Source organism: Chinchilla lanigera, unplaced genomic scaffold (assembly GCF_000276665.1).
Source record: "Chinchilla lanigera isolate Chin_1 unplaced genomic scaffold, ChiLan1.0 scaffold00015, whole genome shotgun sequence".
NCBI classification, from domain to species: domain Eukaryota; kingdom Metazoa; phylum Chordata; class Mammalia; order Rodentia; family Chinchillidae; genus Chinchilla; species Chinchilla lanigera.
The window spans coordinates 19,097,865-19,114,899 of record NW_004955416.1 but is presented as its reverse complement, the minus strand read 5'-3'; the positions used below and the strand labels follow the sequence as shown (position 1 = coordinate 19,114,899).

The window sequence follows — 17,035 nt, the reverse complement described above, 5'->3', positions numbered from 1 at the left end:
CTCCCCTCCCCTCCCCTCCCCTCCCTCTCTCTCTCCTCTCTCTCCTCTCTCTTCTCTCTCTCTCTCTGCCTTTGTCTCTTAGTCTTTCTGTCATTTGTCTGCATCTTTCCTATCTGTTATTCTTCTACTGTCTCAGTCTTCAACCATGTTCACTTCTGGCTTTGTCTTTCAGCTTTTCAGATGTGCCTTCTGACTAGTTTGATAGCTATATTTGTTTTCTCAGCATTAGTGATGTTGGGTCTCTAAGCAGAATGGGAGTGGAAACTCTGGACAGTTAATTGCTCACAGAAGGCATCCTCAAATCTAAATTTAGTAAGGACTCCTCTAACTAGTAAGATGGGAGTCTGGGAATGTTGGACAACTCGAAGAACACTTTTTGGAAGTTGCGCAGTTCTCTGGCAAACACAGTGAAAATTGGAAACCAACCAAATGCTTCACAGGTGCCAAAAGAACCTCAGTAACTGAATTTGTGAGGTTGTGGAAGGAAAATGGAATGATTTTAGACGAAGTTGTACCCTGTTACCCTGATGGAGGAAACGTTGGAGCTATTTTATTGATTTATCAATTCAGTTTATAACTTGAGACTCCTTCATTGTTTTCTTTGGACGAGCAAGGGCGTGAAATGGGCTTAGAAGGCCAGACACCAAAGCTGATGAAATACCATGTTGGGTGCGGCACTGGGCAGAGGAGGTGTGATTTGTGGTGTAGTGCTGTTCCTGTCCCTCCATAATCACTCTCAGGTGATTGTTTAATTGGTCTGCTCTAGGCTGACAACAGTGGGTAACGATGTTTTGAACTTGTTCTAAGATAGTATTCATTTTAGTTTCTCTGAAATGTGATATCCTCTAAAAGACAATAGTATGTTTTAAAACTGTTGTCCTAATATAATATATTTAGGAGAGCCTAATTTTAAAAACTTGATGCCTTATAATTTCAAGGTGTGTGTGTGTGTGTGTGTGTGTGTGTGTGTAGATCTCTTTTCTTTCTGCATGTCACAAGGAATACCATACATTTAAAATAATGCTAAAATATGTAGCACTCTGCAGTCTATCTGATAATGAAAGTCTTTATGAGTGAAACTAAATCAGTACAGGTTCATTGACCTCAAGAGATGCTATTTCATATTTTAATGAACCCCTTTAATATACATTATTTCATTGAGACTTACCAGGCAGTAACTGCTTTACTCCATTTTCAGATGAAGAACTTGAGAGTTCTCTTGTGGTGAGGAGTATGAAGAATTTGAGTGACAAAAATGTTTTTCACATGGCTATGGTTAATAAGTATCTTCATATTCTTTTATTTGTGCCCATTACACAGTGAAAGATTTTCAGAGCAAATTGCACTTCTCAGGAAGTAGTAACTTATTAAAACAAATAGTAGGAGTCCTGAAAACACCTTGTTTCTGGTTTAAAAATGATATATAGAGACTTCTGGTATTAATTGCTCTGCTTTGGAGATTAGAAAACGTTGAGACCTACACTATTCAGTGGCAGAAATGGTGTTAAGCCTAAGGGTTATAGTCTTTACCCTCTTGCCACTTCAATATAGACAGTAAATAGAAAAACAAATAAGTACAAACCGTTTGAAGTCAGTTGACAGAAACGAGTAGGGTACTATATTGGGAATAGTGAGAAGAATTAGAATAGTCCTTGTATAGACTTTGTCTGAGGTCCCCATTTAAGAAGTTAATTGTGGAAGAAAGGAGGGATAGGAGACACAGGCACTGAGTGTTTGCATTCCTGATCTGTCATATTTTATACACACAGAACAGATTTGGATAGCGAGGGATTTTCACGGTGTTTTAGACCTCATATATAATCAGCAATAGAATGCAATCTCACGTCAGACTGTTGTCAAAGCCCATACTTTTTCTTGCTATCCTAGACCTCTTCTTACAGTTGACTAGTCCTTTTATTACAGGAATGTGTATACGAACCTTCCTTTGTATGTACATATATATTCTTTTTCTATCATAGACTTGTTTTATATTGGAGGAAGTTTTAGAAGTTATCTTGATCATGTCTGAAGAATGAGAATTTGTTTTGTTAATTTTAGACAAGAACATGATAGCATATAAGTTAATTTTGTCACCCCCCCCACAGTTCTTTTGATTCCTTTTTCTGTTTTAATCATTCACTAGTGTTCTCCAATTATTTTTACAAAATTATTTTAATTTCAGTGTCTTCTGTCCTTGAAACATACCTATATTGGGTACAGTGTGCCATTTAAATTTGCAGGTGATTACCTGTGTGTTCTTACTCCAGTGTTACATGTAGAAGTTTACTTTATTATAGAAAGTAGTTTGCTATTTCCATCTGTTAATGTACCTAAGAATTCAGAACAATATCTCTAATTCATATTAAAACTCAGTAAATATTTGTTGATTGAATAAATTAAAGTATAGGTTCATAAACTTGATATTTCATAAGTTGTGTTTAATGTACTGCTAAGTTTTACGGATCACACAGATGAAATATGGCACTAATCTCAAAGTTTGATTGTGAGCCTTCTACTTTGATATTGCACATTTACAATTCCTGTCTCCCACTGACATACAAACAATTCACTGTTAATTAACTTAAGAATTCACATTGCATTACATACCTATACTTTCTTTGGCTTATTATGTGTTCTGATCTACATCATGTGTCAGTATGATATAGCTAATTTCATGGAAACTCCTTTTTAAAATTTTTTTCCAGTACCGTGGATTAAATACCCTCTTGCCCAATATATACATACATATTTCCCTTCTTCTGTGTATAATAGTCCCTTGTTCCTCTTTCCTGGGTGCATACATGGCTTCTAACTTACAAGTGGTTGATAACTATGAATCATATGCTAACAGTGGAATATGGAAGAATTTTGATTTTTGGCAGAGCCTTCAGGTACCAACATGCCCAGTTTTCCCTTTGTCCTTCAAAAAGCCAGTGCTGACTTCACATGTTGGGGACAAATGAGAATTTTTGGGGACTGATCTGCAGGTTATGACAAGCAAGTGTTCCTAGAAGACAACAGGTGTTTACCCTAACCTTAGCTCCGGGTTGCTTCTGTTTTACTAATTTTATAACTTTGGATATTTGGTGGGAGGAACTCTGTAATAGTAACACAATTCTTCATTTCATTGATGATTTTTTGTAGCTAGTAATTTAGAATGATACCTGAATGGGTAAAAGGCTTACAACAATATTTTGTATACATTAAATGAAAATATTTACAGAGGAGGACAGCTCCTCCCCATTCATGGTGCTTGGGCAAGCCACATGACTTCATTTGCTAATGCTCAGAAGGAATGGTTTGTCCTCAACTCTGATGTCATTTCCCAGAGAAATACACATCATTTAAAAGTTTGTCTCCATATTGCAGTAAAACAAAAAGATACAAGGGGGCAAAGAATTTGAGACAACCATATATATCAGCTCTGTTACAGTATGATTCTCTGAAAAGATTTTGACTCAAGTGTTGGCTTCCATGGCCGGATGGTGAGTTTTTGCTTCCTTTCATTCAGCCTTTTTACTTTGGCTGGTTCTCCTGAGACAGTTGCAGAGGAAGTACAGGGACTGGCTGGGAAGGCTGGGTGTAACCATGAGGTGTATTATTAGGATGTTCAGATATAAACAGTAGCAGAAATATTGCCAGAAACCAAAGCCATTTTCCTTTCCAGTGAAAATACATGCTGCTGTATTTTCAGACTATTGGGAAACACATTGTGGGTGTGGTGTAGGTCATCACAAGAGGTGCTTAGGCTTCATGGAAGGTATGAAAAAGTTACCTGCATAGATCTGACATTTCTTCTGAGGTAACTTTCATGAGCCTGTGTTCTGTATACACTGTAACTCACCAAAACTTTGGATGTTGAGTGTCTGTGGTGTATATATGGTTGTTATAACAGTACTATGGTAAAGGAAAACCTATGACTAAATTTGTTTTTAACTAAAAATTATAGCTGTAATCAGGACCAAAATATATTTTATTGATTTCTCTTTCCAAATCATGTAGACATTTAGCATTTAAAATCTTTTTCACATTTTCAGTTACTTGCTAAATAAAACTTCTGAATCGTCTTGAACTATTCCCCCCTTTTACCCATTCACTCAGTTACCAGTCCTGTATTTCCTTCAGGCTAAGTGATTTCACAGACATAGTTTGTAAGATTGGAGGGAGGGGCTTACTACCATCTTCAATTTTGTCTTAAAACTCAAAATTATTAGCAGTACCAACACTGTTGTGTCTTCCTTTTCTGTCTTCTAATTCTTCTGATGATTAGAATCTCTTACCACGCCTAATCTCAGAAATGGGTAAGAGTGTTGACAATTCAAGGAACCAACTTATCTGTTAGTGTGGAAAAACCTGATCTTAGAAATCATGTTTTGAAAAAGAGACTAACATGCAAACCATCATTTAATAAAATTTGTATGATAACTGTTGATTTCCTACAACACAGATGTGTCACCATGGATGAGGATCTGTCCTTGCATTGTGTCTGGTGCATGGGAAGCACTCTGAAAATGTTTCAAATAGAGCTGCATGGTGTAGCATTCAAGTTACCTTGTTTGTCTGAGTAAGAAAAAAACTGTAGAGTTGTTGATGAACACATCCAAGACTAGAACAAGTTTATATGCCACATCAGTGATTCTGAATTAGAGTAGAAGACAGGAGACGTTTTGTAATCTAGGTTATATCTCTTAAGCAGCTTGTTAGCACAATATTCTTCACACACAAACATGATATGCTTGGCATTGCTGTTACACGGGATGTGGTTGAAAATGCTGATACATACTTTGACATTCTTTCCACACTCAGTGCAGTATGGAGTTTGTCCTCTGGTTAATGGCATTGGCCATGATTTGCAGCATCTGGCTCAGATTACTGGCTCTGATTCTGGCTTTGTGGGGCTGACTACTTTCCTCTAACTGCTACACATGTATTTTTTAAATTGTGATAAAATACACATAAACTTTGCCATTCTAAGCATTTTCAAGCGTACAGTTCATGGCATAAGTGCATCTACCATTGCCACCAGGCACATCTAGAACTTTTTTTACCTTCCCAAACTGAAAGCCTGTACCTGTAAACAATAATTTCTTACCTCCCCCAACCCCAGTTCCTGGCAAGCACTATTCTGTTTTCTAATTTAACTACTCCAGGTATCTTGAATAAGTGGGGTCATAATATATTTCTGCTTTTCTGATTGTCTTATTTCACTTAGCAAAATGTATTCCAGGTTCATCCACAATCTGTTATATGTCAGAGTTTTTTTTTTTTTTCTGGATTAAGAGTGATTTATTATTTTTATGTACAGAAAACTCAAGAGTACACTTAGCCCAGTTTAGTGGCAAATTCTTTAGCCTTTGCCTTTTCCATCTTGGCAATTGGAGCCACAGATTTGGGGCCCAGGACATTGCCTCCCCAGTGATGATGGATCTTACTGTATCTGTCATTGTAGTTGGTCCTGATGGCCTCCACCAGCTTAGCCAGCGTGCCTTTGTCTTCCGAGTTGACTTGTGTAAAGGCAACAGAGGTGCAGATCTTCCTGTGGACCAGATGCCCGAGCCACCTGGCCTTCCCCTTGATGATGCAGTAAGCGACCCCCATCTTGCGACACAGAGCAGGCAGGAACACAACCAGCTCACTGGGGTCCACATCCTGCGCAGTCACCACTAGCTGAGCCGTCTTGTTCTCTACTGGAGTGTTGACAGTGTTAACACCTGCTCTGAGGACTGGTGGTCTCTTAGTGGGGACATCCCCTTTGCCAGCCGCTTTCTTCTCCGCCCCGGCCAACAGCCTCTGCTTCTTTTCTTGCTTAGTCTTTGGTCTGTACTTGTGGGCAAGCTTAAGCACCTGGGTAGCTGTTTGGTGGTCCAAGGCCTGGGTGAACTGGTTAATTGCAGGAAGCGCCTTCAGCTGCTTATACAAGATAGCCCTCTGTCGCTGCAGCCAGATGTAGTGGGGCCGTTTGACAAAGTGGGTGAGATCTCTCTTGGGCTAGATGTTCTGTCCAATGCCAAAGTTCTTCGGCCTCTTCTCAAATGGGATTTACCGCCTTCTTGGCCTCCCTCTTCTTCATGACAGCAGGGGCTGGGGCCACCATCTTCCCCTTGGCCTTCTTCCCTTTCGACATCTCAGGTGGCTGACAGAAAGAGAAAACCAGAGTTTCCTTTTTAAAGACTAAATAATGTTCTATTTTAAATACACGCCACATTTTGCTTACCCATTCTTTTGCCAGTGGATTTAGGGCTGTTTTGTTTGGCTCCTCTGAATAATGCTGCTGTGAACATTGGTATACAAATACATGTTTGGGTTCTTTCAGTTCTTTTGGATATAGTCCCAGAAGTGGAATTGCTGATCATAAGGTATTTGTTTTTTGAGGAATGGCCACACTCTTTTCCACAGTGACTGCCATATTTCTACTAGCAGTGCATAGAGGTTTCAGCTTCTCTACATTCTCACCAATATGTTTCATTCTGTTATTTTTTAAATAACAGCCTAATGCATATGAAGGGATACCTCATTGTGGTTTTGATTTACGTTTCTCTAATGCATACTTTTGTGCTGTTTGTAGCCAGCAAATATGAGCCTTCTAAGGTGCTCCTATCTTCAAATGTATATTATCTAACATGAACGCCATCTTAACTGTGTCTTCTCTCTGTGCTCTGTCATGGCAAACTCTTTTACCTGTTATTTTAAGAACAAGTACAAATAGACCTCACTTTTATCTCAGAGCTTCATAAGCTCAAACTCAACATAGTCAGAGTGCATCAAGCTTCCTCTCAGTTTCTTATATCTGTTCATTCTGGATCTTTAATCCCTTTTTCCCTTAACTTCTGTGGATTCTGCCATTTTTGCTCTCTGATGCACGTCTTTTTCTGTACTCTAAAGGACACCTCCACAGTTGGGGTGCACATTGCCTCTCGACTAGATTAGGCCATACTCATCCTGGCTGATCTTTGTGTTCCAAATTCCTCGTGTTTCTTTTCTCTTTCCCAGTATCCCATTTTATCTCTATACTTCTATGGTTGTTTTCCAAGTATAATAGTGATCTTTCCATTCTCTTACTTGTATGATTAATGTCACCCTTGCTAGATATAAAACTGAATTTCGTTGTAGCTATATCTCCTATATTTACTCCTAACTTTGTTCATACATCAGAACACCATTGGGCATTTTGTACTTGTGACAAACACCAGTAATCTGTGTCATAAGCTTAGACATGAGAATCCCTGATTGTGACACTTATGTGTGTGTTCCTTATGAGAGTTCTATGATTTTCCTTAGATTTTAAAAATTTTTATTTATTTATTTATGAATGAGAGAGAGACAGAATGAGAGAATTTTGCAGTGTGTTCTGGACTGGCCTTGAATGCCCAACCTTTCTGCCTCAGTCTCTCCCAAGTGCTAGGATTATAGGTGTGTGCTACCATGCCCAACTTTCTTTGTTACTCTTTTTGTTTTTTTGAGACAGAGTCTCACTTTATAGTCCAGGTTGGCCTCAAACTCGTGTATCCATCTGTCTCATCTTCCAGAGTGCCAGGATTATGGGTATGCACCACCATACCCGGCTTTTTTTTTTTTTTTTTTAAGTTGGATGGTACACTTTTATTTTTCTTAAATCATTTTCTGTTTGTGTATTTTCTTTTGAGACAAGTCTTGTTATGTATATCATTCTGGGCTTGAACTCATTATGTAGTCCAAGCTGTCCTCAAACTCGCAACGATCCTCCTGCCTCACTCTCCTGAGTGCTGAGATTACAGGAGGCTGCCACCACACCCAGCTGACATCCATTGTATTCTTAATAGAGTTTGTGACACAAGATGCTGTAAAGTCCAGCTTTGGAGTTTTCTATTTTGTTCACACTTTTTCCCATGGGTGGAATTTCCCACCTTACTGCCTGATTCCTTTTCAAGCATATTACCTACTTTTTAAGACCTATCTCATATATTACCACTTTCCTTGAATTTTTTTTAGTCCCTGAAATTAGTATTCTTATACTAGGTCTTCCTTAACCTCTGGGGATTTCAGTCATTTGTGTACCTCTTTTCTTTTACAAGTTAATATTTTCCAATCTGCTGGCCATGGTCTGTACAGTTACTTCACTGACCCGGATAATCTGTAGCCTCATATTTCTTGATATGCATAGATCTGTCATACTGGGCTATGGAGGCAATGTAACTCATGACATTTTCAATGTAAAAAGATTTCTCAGACTTAAAAACTGTGGGACCTGTTGTGCAAATTATAATCAAGATCGTATTTTATTCATCATGTCTACTGCTATACCTTTCTATTACTGTACACTGTCCCTTTCTAAAATGAATTCTCTTGCTGACTGGCTAGCTAGCTAGGTAGATGGGCCAGTTTGTAAATGGTAGCATGTTGGCTTTAGGAAACTTTCTTGTGCTAGAGTTCCCAATCCTTTCTTCATGCAGAATCCCAAATTACCTGAAATTTTACTATTTTCAATGCAGGCTTTACTTTTAATGTTTATAAATGAAACCTCTTTCAGTAGAGGGAGCTGACCGAAAGTGTACATCGTCTAATTCACTGAAGTTTCTTGTATTTGTGAGTGGCAGACGTGCTCTCTGTATATCATTGTCAGTTAACTGTTAGTGACCAAACACAGGCTACTAGCCAAAGACAAAGCCAAAACCAAAAGCCATTTCTTTGAATCACAGCATTTTAATGTTAAAAAAATTGATACCCACAATTCCATATTTTAGTTAGGTTTAGTTTCAATAGACTATTTTCTTATTTATCTAAGTTAAACAGTGGTACCGTCTTCGAACATATAGTTCCTGGAGATGTTATTCCAGACTTACTGTTAGGAATTGTTTGAACAGTTGTTGCTGAGCCCTGAGACAAAGTAAAGAACAAAAGAGAACTTGTAGAGGAAGGTAATGAGAAGTGGCCAAAAAGTGTGAGGCGACCTTGGGTCCTCGCTGTTTTGAAATACAATTTAAGTATTGTTTTGGTCAAATTACTTTACCTCCTTTGGCCTCAAAGTTTTTGTGGGTTAGCAAAGGGAAGCAGGTATGATCCTAAAGGCTCTCAGTTTTAATTTTCTTCTGAATCACTGAGGGTAATAAATTCAGATGTTATTCATTAAGCCTCATCTATGAACCACATACTTACTCTTTAAGGAGACTCATAGAATGAAAAATGTTGTCAAGCATGCAGTCTTTTGAGAAGATAGAGCTCTAAGTACAGTGTAGTTCATCTACAAGGACATTAATCACCAAGCCTTGTTGAGTCTGTTTTCTCCTCCACAACAGCAGCATAAGAGGTTGGGCGGGGGTGTATGTTAGTGGTACAGCACTTGCATAGCGTGCATGAGACCCTGAGTTCAATCCCCAGCGCCACAAAATAGTAATAATTTGAGAATAAAAGGCAGCATGTCTTTTCATAGGGCTGTCAATAAGTCAACTCTGTGTGATAATACAGTGGACCCTTGAGTTACTAAAGCCTGACGTACAAGTGACTTGGCTTATGACCAGAATTTTAGTTTTAACTTACGACCAGTCTTAAGTTATGACCTGAATGCCGGCCACTTGTGCTTCCAGACGGTCTCAGATACAGACTTAACCCCAAGAGTCCTGGAAGGAACATTACAACACCCTTGCCTGCATGGCATTTATTCAGAAATTCTGGGCCAGTGTCTCTCTAAGGACGCTGAGATCTGCTTGTATACAGGAGACAGACTTTGAAGGCTGTGTAGAGGAGCCTGAGCCTTCAGTTGACAACTTAAGTTATAACCAGCCCTTGGGAATGAATTGAGTTCATAAGTCAAGGGTTCATTGTACCTTGTAAACTTAGAAGACATGAATCTGGAAATACAGTGATGCTTCGTGGTCTGCATTCTGCTCTCACTTGCCCATCAGAAAAACCACCAAATTCAGGGATGCCAAATTCAGGGATCACTTTGGCTGATCTATTTTGGCTTGTCTGTAGTAGTCATCACAGTGGACTGTGCTGTTGGTTCTCTGCTTCCTTACCTTTGGTGGAGCTCTCATCTGCTGTAGCTCTGTCTTCTAGACTTGTACGTGCAATCTCTGAGTTACCCACACTCGGTAATTTGTGTGTGGGGGTGTTTATGTATAAATTTTCTTGCCCAGTGTCTCTATCTGTAGCGTTCATTCCTATCTTTATCTGTACCACACATTATTGTCCACATCAGCCCTTCCCTTGTCTGTGTTGACTAAGCTTGATGTTGTGGCAAGCTTATTGACTTCCTATTTATTACTACTACTTTTTTTCAGTTTTATAATTTTATTTGACAAATAGTTTTTATCTACATTCACTATCTGTGGATTTTCAAACATGCTGACAAGGACATAGCTTAGCACAGTTTGTGTACATAGCACTTGTTTGGTGAGTCTTCATCCTCAGTGCGTTTTCTGGACAACTGTACACGGATATGATATGGGATATTCCTTATTTTCCTGGCCCAGACAGCTTTAGTGAGCCCAATATAAGTGTGTGCATACAGAGTTGTTTCTTTTTTGGCAGATTTTCAGATCTCCTTAAGTGCACACTTTTTGGAGCTCACTCCGTGGACACACCTGTGAATGTTGATGGCGTATTCTTGGGTCCTCCTCTCAACGGTTCTCCTTCTTGCCATACTTCTTGGTGAGAGCCATTCGGCTAGGCTCAAACTGGAAAGGAAGAGCAAGAGGGATTACTGCTCTTCCTTCTTTTAAGGCTTTCTTCATAATGAAAGAAGAAAGGGAACCAGTCTGAGCATGATGAGCATCTTAATAGTACTTTCCTAGATAGTAACCAAGAGGTTAAAAATACTTTCCATTTTGAAAGAAAAATCATAGGAAGAGATAAGAAAGCCACACCTAGTAAGATGGCTACAATAAAAAAATAAGAACAAGAGCAAACGTGGAAAGGATGTATAGAAATTGTCAAATGGTGCAGTCACTGTAGAGGACAACCCAGGAATTCCTCAAAATGTTGAACATAAAGTTGTTTGCCTAACCCAGCACTTCCACTCCTAGGTATATAATCAAGAGAAATGAAAACCATATGTTCCCACAAACAATCATACACAAATGTTCACAGCATAATTATTCCTGGCAGCCAGAAATGTCCATCTGCTGATGACTAGATAAATAAAATGTAGATATGGCTATACAGTGGAATACTAATAGGCAATTAAAGGAATCAAGGACTGATATATACCACAATATGGGTGAACCTTGGAAATGTTTTGATAAGTGAAAGAACCCAGACATAAAAGACCAAATAGTGTGTAATTCTATTTGTATGAAATTAATTGATTGAGATGGAAGATAGATAAGTGGTTTTCTAGGAGTAGAAGTAAGAAGCTGAGGTTAGCATGAACTACTAATGGTTGTGGCATTTCTTTTTGTCAAGATGAAAGTGTTCTAAAATGAGTTAGTGATAAGTATACAATTCTGTGAATACAATAATGGTATTCCATTGAGTTACATACTTTTAATAGGTGAGTTCTATGGTATATGAAATTACATCCCCAAAAAGATGTTCAAGTCCAGACTTTATATATACTCACATCACATACACACCAAATGTGTGTATCATCCTGGATTGGATTCTTGAACAGAGAAAGAACATCAGTGAAAAAACAAGTTAAATACAAATAAATTCTGCTGCTTAGTTGATGATAATGTAGCAGTGTTGTTTTCTTCCTGTTGACCAATGTACTGTGATTATGTAAAATACTAATACTGGAGAAACTGCTAAGAGGGGTGTATGGGAGACCTCCCGCTCCCTGTCTGTCCAGGCTGGCTTCAAATTCTCATCTTACTCTTTCAGCCTCCCAAGTGCTGGGGTTATAGGCATGCAGGGAACATTCAGTATTACAATAACCTGTACTATTTCAATCAACCTAAAATTATTACAAAATACATTTAAAAAATAATAGTAACATATATAACCATGTAGACTTGGCAAACTGCCAGTCATGGTGCTGTGTGCCTGTAATCCCTGGAGAAGCACTGAGGAAGCTGAGGCAGAAGACCTGTGGTGAGTTTGAGGCCAGCCTAGGCTATATACTGAATTTCAGACTAGCTGGGAATACACAGCAAGACCCTGTCTCAAAATAAACAGAAACAAGCAATAAAACAGAACTTGAGAAACTACAGAGAATTTGAAAGGGATATTATCTATAAATCATTTAAGCATAATGGCTCAATTAAAATAAACTTATGTTAGGGCTTTTTCACTATCATTATGATTATATGAAGAGATTTTGAGTTGCCATTGTGTTTAAATTGTATGTTAACTAGCGGACATGTGAGGTCACACTATAATCCCACCACTCTGGAGGCTGAGGCAGGAGGATCACCATGAGTTTGAGGTCAGCCTGGGCTACATAGTGACTCAAGGCCAGTCTGAACTACACAGCGAGACTCTATCTTAAAAAAATAAAATAAGTACTAATTGGCAGGAAATGTAATAGGTTTGAGATTTTATCCTGCTATCAAGCCCAAAAGATACTTTAGCCTTGACAGTTTCATGGTTGCTGACTGCAGTGATGGACTTCTGGGCCGGAGACAGATGTGTTCATTACTCTGCACAACAGGCAGCATGAGCGTCAGCTGCTTATTGGCTCTTTTTGCTTTCCAAGGTCCATGAAGGTAACAGGGTGGGGCTCAGCTCAGGTAGGTGCTGTGTCAGAGCTGAGAAACCCAAATCTTAAGAAACCTGTATTTTTATAGTGGGTAGTAAACTGTGTGACCTTGGTCTACAGGGCAATGTTATCTTTGCTATACTTAAAGGTAAAGGAACCTGCCCTTTGCCTTAGAAAGAAGCTATTTCTTTATCTTCCAAAACTGACACACAGACATTCTTGGAAAGATAGTCTAGAATAGAAGGACAGTTAGTGCCTTTACCCACAAGATCCATGGAAAATGATTTCTCTACATTGATAGCATTCATGTAGTGTATTCATTTGAAAAGATTTTATTCATTTTAATTGTGTTCTTCTAGTTTTATATATTATTTTGCAAACTGTGGAACATTTATAATACAAAATTGTCTAAAGTGACAGGGAACATACTGAGTCTATTAGTCCTTTACAACCTCAAGGGAAAGAATGTCTGTTTACTCATTGGCCATCGAATAACAAGTGTGGTATTGAAAAGGTAATACAAGTATTCTAATTTATAGAATTTTGGTAGTTTCTTAAAATATAGGCTGAAAATTGTTGAAGGCTGTGTAAGGAGAGAGCACCATTATCATCCAAAGTAGTTTATTTCGGTATTCTTCGCTGTTATTAGTGGGTTTATTAAGCTTTTAAAGGTTTCTATAACTATCACAGTTTGTTACTCTGTTCAAGTAACCTGTTTCGATTACAGGAATAAAGGGCAGGGGGATGCATTTTTTTTTCCTTCAAAATTCAAAGTGTAATTTCATATTGAAATATGAAGGTCCTGGTCTCTAGCTATTAGCAGCCAAGTTTATTTTACATGAAGTTAAATTTGGTCCAGTTCAAATGAGATATATTTAAATGAGAAAATCTTCTGAGTGATGCTTTTTTTAAAAGAAGAAAATTTATTTTCATTCATTGAAAGATACGGGTAGGGTTTAATAAAGTTACTGAATTCATACATACCCTGCTTCGTTGTGCATACCCAAATTACATTTTAGAGATGGTATTTCATATAATCCCAGGGAGCTGCTGAATATTTCCTTACATACAGAATCACTTTCAAATATTTGGTGTTTTCTAGCACACTAGAAAATAAAACATTGATTATCAGTGACCCTTTTCCATGGTGCCAGTTATCAGGGACCCCTGCAGTGAGGCCCCAATCCCTTACCCTGAGAAAGAAAAAGAGCAAGGATTACAAGGAAATAGGGCTCTGGGATGATCAATGTTCTTTGGGAACAACAACCAAGAATCTCCAGGTTGCCTCTATCTTACTAGCCAGTGCAGCGGACAGGGAACAGAGTAGAAGTAGTGGTTGAATGGGACAGTTTAACATAATAAAGGGAACAAGCTAAGATTCATCCCCACACTGGGTACTAGTTCTCCTGTGCATTGTCCTCAGTGGACCTCATCCTGCCCTGTGAGAGTCACAGCCTCACTGACTATCAAAGCCTCAGCAGTGACCAAGAGGAACTGGGATTTCTGCATTCCAAAACCTGACCACAAGGCAGGCAAGGACAGCCTTGTACAGCGACTATGTCAACTTACAATTTGTGGTCCCCAACAATTGATGAAGGTGGCTGGCCCTTGTTGCCTTTCTTTGTGGTAAAGAGCGGAAATGAACAAATGATGTTTTGTTTCATATGATTCTAGACTGTGTGGTTATTCTGTCACTCATAAGCAATCATTTGATACTGATTTAATTCATTTCTTCTAATGTCAGATATAGTCTGAAAAAAAAAAAATCCCCCAGCTTTCTACCTTATCCTTCTTAGTACAGTCAGTAAAACTGTTGATCTTTATCAGCAGAGTAGATTAGTACCTTCTCAGCAAAGTGATCAGGAAACTGCTGGGTACATTCTGTATTTAAAGGTCATTAAATGAAAATCATAGATTGTGTCATTGAGCATTATATTCCAGTACTTGATAATGTGTGTAGAAGCTCCTTACATTACAGCTGAAGTTTTAGTTTTAATGAGATTAGAGGATAGTGAAGTGTTTAGGGGTTATGAAAACTTAAATTTATTTTATGTTTTATACTTCACATTATTTGCATGCAGTAAAATTCACCAGCTTATGGCTAGGGATATAGCTCAACGGTAAAGTGCTTGCCTAGCATGCACAGAGTACTAGCTTCAATCTCTAGCACCACAAAAACAAAACAAAACAAACACCCCTCCCCCAGTTTAGATTTGCAGTTTGATGCATTTTAGCAAACTACCCATCATACAGGAATACATGTATCAGCAAAAAACTTCTCCTGTATTCCTTTTTGGTTAGTCTTCCCTTCCAGTCTGTGTTAATTACTAATATGCTTTCTGACAGTACAGTTTGCCTTTTCTAAAATATCATAGAGACAGAACCATACAGCAGGTAGTCTTTGTCTACCCTTTTCCCCTTCTATAACATTGTTCTTGGGGTTGGTCCATATTGTTTAAATTAGTAGTTCATCACTTCTTTCTGTGAATCTGTTATCTGTCATCTTTATATGAAAATGTCTTTTTAGGGGGGGAGGGGAATACTCCTGAGTGGGATGCTATATTGTGTGTAGTATATGTTTGACAGAAGGAACTGCTAGACTGTTGTTCTTTCTTTCTTTTTCCTTTTTTTTTGTGTGTGTGTGTCTTTTTGAGACTGGTCTTGGTATGCAGTTCAGGCTGGCCTCGAGCTCACTTTGTAGCCCAGGCTGGTCTCAAACTCACAACAGTCGTCCTGCCTCAGCCTCCCTAGTGCTAGGATTACAGGTGTGTGTCACCATGCCCGGCTAGACAGTTTTTCAAAATGGTGGTATTTGCTTTCTCTCAGCAAAATTTTTGTGCTCCACTTGTCCAACATCTTTGCCAATAGTCGTATCATCAGTCTTTAACTTTACCTCTTCTAATGCAAGCATAGTTGTATCTCCTTGGGGTTTTAATTTGTGTTTTCTTGCTGAGTAACAATTTTGGATGTCTTTTTCTTTATTTATTTCCAATTCATTATCTTTTTTGATGAACTGTTTATCCAAGTTTTTTTTTTATCCACTTAAACAGTGTTGTTTTATTATTGTAGTGTAAATCCACCTTCCCCTGTGCTAGGGATTGAGCTCATAGCTTTTCCATTGAGCTACATCTCAGTGCCCCAGGTGAGACACAAACTTGTAATCCTCCTGCCTCAGCCTCCCCAAGTGCTAGGATTACAGCCAAATGTCACTGCATCCAGATTTTGTTTTGCTTTTATATATTCTGAGTAGAGTCCTTTAGCAGATTGGTGTCTTTTAAAATAATTTCTCCCCATCTGTAGTTTGTTTTTCATTTACCTAGCAATAGCTTTTGAGGAGCCAGTTTTTAATGTTGATGTAGTTGAATTTGTTTTTTTCATGCTGTTCATTACATACTGCCTAACAGATATTTGCCTAACCCCAAGTCACAAGAAAATGTTCTCTTATGTTTTCTTTAGAAATTTTATAGTGTAAGTTTTAATAATGAGTTTTGAGTTATATAATCAATTTTGAGTTTTTAATTTTTAACTTTTTTGGTTTCTGATTTAATAATGTCAGAATATCTCTTAAATTTGAGACATATGTGACAGAATACGTAGTTTTTATTTATTTTAAGATTATTTTTATGCCACAAAAATAGGAACATTCTAGATGCACTTGAATGTGCACTCTGCTAAAAATTGTTTGGAATGGTCTATATTTATTGGTTAGGGCATAATGGTTGATATTTTTGAAATTTTCTGTATTCTCACCAATTTGTGTCTGCTGTCAATTACTGAGAGGGCAGTTTTTAAATCTTTAAGGATAATTTTTTAAAATGATACTAGGTTATGATATTAAGATTGTTGGGAGATTTAAGGTTAGGTCTTTTAAAAAACCTTATTTTGGGAGACGGGAGATGCTTGCTTATAAAATCAAAGAACCTCACATTCCAGTGCCATTTGCGCTATTTATTACCTAATGCCTCTGTGCTTATTCTTCAAATGACTAGTAGTAATACAAAATTCATGAAGCTATTTTGATGATTTGGAGAGATAATAAATGTGGAAATTTTGGCATGGTACTTGGCTTGTGTTAACGCTTAAATGAGAATTATTTTGTAATTTTAAACTTTAAAAATATATAGTTTGTTGTCTTTTAGCTTATGAACTAGGACATCAAACTTACATTTTAATATTTGGTCATTTTGGTCCCTTAATTTTTTTTATTCCACTGTTGGCCTGTACCATGGCCTTCTTTATTGTCTTTTCCTACTGCTTTTGTATGCCTGTTGATAGGCTCTTCAGAATTTTAGTTGTCTGGACTGCTTTGATTGTGTTATAAAGTTTGCTTGCTTGTTTTTTCCTTGACATAATTTTAACAGCTTTGAAATGAAGTATTAACAAGCAGAAGGATTTGGTTCATGCAGCACATAAAGTCTT

General features: G+C 37.9%; 1 protein-coding gene and 1 pseudogene across 6 annotated transcripts in view; one reads left to right on the top strand and one right to left on the bottom strand.

The window, feature by feature from the left end:
* The window catches only part of Akap13 (A kinase (PRKA) anchor protein 13), a 321,318-nt gene that overhangs the window by 212,624 nt on the left and 91,659 nt on the right, over positions 1-17,035 (top strand). The gene's annotated exons all lie outside the window — the stretch shown is intronic.
* LOC102013825 lies at positions 5,323-6,124 on the bottom strand (annotated as a pseudogene).